At 41.8% G+C, this 1,952-nt stretch overlaps 1 non-coding gene across 1 annotated transcript; it reads right to left on the reverse strand.

The window, feature by feature from the left end:
• Window positions 1-805: 805 nt before the first annotated feature.
• On the reverse strand, window positions 806-912 carry LOC139856242 (small nucleolar RNA R71). Its single transcript, XR_011761737.1, has one exon. It is a non-coding gene; the product is annotated as a small nucleolar RNA R71 (small nucleolar RNA).
• Between the last annotated feature and the right edge of the window lie 1,040 nt (window positions 913-1,952).

Below are 1,952 nucleotides of genomic sequence, written 5' to 3' on the forward strand. Positions count from 1 at the left end.
CACATCAAAGTTTTTGGCGCCGCTGCCGGGGACAGTTGTGTCGAAAATTAAGATTGTTTTCTAATTGTTCTTAGTTTAGTTTAATTATAGTTTATTATTTCTTTCTGTTATTCTCTAGTTGAATCGGCGCGTTTAATCAGTTGTTAGTTGTGATTTCGCAGGTAACAGGTAGTGCATGCCACATACGCGTTATTCTAATTCTCTGATTCTTCAACCATTTGCAGAACCCGAAAGAGAGTTATTCAGAGCGTTAAGTCACGAACAACAGTCCACAGTGGATTCATCTTTTTCTTCAAGTGCTAATATAATTAATTTGGGAAGTAGTTCTGAGACTGTGGTGCCCGATACACCACCTGAAATCAGAGAAGAAGAAGAATCTTACATCTCCTTAGATCTTTCCGAGACTGAATATATGGCGGACCAAGAACAACCACCTCGTCCTCAGACTATGGCACAAAATTTGAAGGCCACACGAGGGGGCCAAGGCAATTCGATTAGTCAACCGAACATCACTCAGCCTTTTCAAATTACAGGGCCGATCCTGAATTTGATTTCTTCTGATTGCTGATTTTATGGCAAGGATACTGAGGATGCTAACGAGCATCTTCGTAATTTTAATGATGTTTGCAATTTGTTTAAGTTGCATGAGGTTGCCGATACTTCAGTCAAGACAAGGCTCTTTCCTTGGACTCTTAAGGGAGAAGCCAAGAGATGGTTAGATAAGCAACCAGAGGGCACGATTACCTCTTGGGAGACTTTGGAGGATAAGTTTTTATTGAAGTTTTTCCCTGCGTCTCGAGCTGCTAGACTTCAAGCAGAAATTTCTCAATTCAGACAAAAGAGCAGTGAGACATTGTTTGATGCTTGGGACCGTTTTGCTACTTTGTTACGCTCATGCCCGCAACATGGGTTGAATGATTTACAGAAGGTCCAGATTTTCTACAAAGGTTGTGATATCCCTACTCGTCAGACTATTGATCAAGCCGCAGGTGGTACGTTAATGGATAAGACCGAAGAAGAAGCGCTAGAGATAATTGAAAAGCAAGCTGCTTACTCTCACGAATGGCATCAAGATCATGAGTCATTCCATTCAGCTTCAGTTAAGAAAACCGAAACCCATGGTGCATATGATGATTTTGGGTCTATAAGTGCTAAGTTGGATTCCTTTGGTAGGAATTTGGAGAAGATAAATAAGGATATTCATGGTATGAAGGTTGGTTGTGAGTATTGTGGGGGATTGCATCTGGCAAAAGATTGTGATGCAGGTTTGACTATGAATCAGAAGGAAGAGATAGCTTATATTAGTCAGCAGAACAACAATCAGTTTCAGGGATGTGCGCAGTTTAATAGGAATTTCAATAATCCCTATAATCCTCAAGGTAATCAAGGTTCGAGGTTTTAGCCAGGTTCTAGTGGAGGATATCAACAGCAAGCTCCCGGGTATTTTCAGAAACCCCAAGCCGAAGAGAAAAAGTCCAACCTTGAAGCTATGATCGAGAAGCTTGTAATATCTCAAACTCAGCTTGTTACTACTGTTACTCAGAACAATGAGAAGAATGACCAAATGTTTCGAAATCAACAAGCAGCGATTCAGAATCTTGAGAAACAAATTGGTCAGCTTGCTAGTCAGAATAATTTGAGGAAACCGGGGGAGTTACCGAGTAAGACCGATAACAACCTGAAGAATGGGCACGTTAATGCTATCACTACCCGCAGTGGTTTAGCATATGATTCACCGAGTAAGCTCGATGAGGATGATTTGAGGGTACCGTTAGTTAATGATAGTGAGCCGGTTGTTGAAAATGAACCAGAAGGGGAAAAGGAGCCGGAACAGGTGGCTGAAAAAGTTGTTAAGGAACCGGTTACTGTTGCTGCTAAACCGATAGTTAGAGAGTATCAACCACCGCTCCCATTCCCGAGGAAACAGCGATTGGAGAAGCTAGAGGCCGAAA

This window comes from Rutidosis leptorrhynchoides, chromosome 6 (assembly GCF_046630445.1).
Source record: "Rutidosis leptorrhynchoides isolate AG116_Rl617_1_P2 chromosome 6, CSIRO_AGI_Rlap_v1, whole genome shotgun sequence".
Classification (NCBI taxonomy): Eukaryota; Viridiplantae; Streptophyta; class Magnoliopsida; order Asterales; family Asteraceae; genus Rutidosis; species Rutidosis leptorrhynchoides.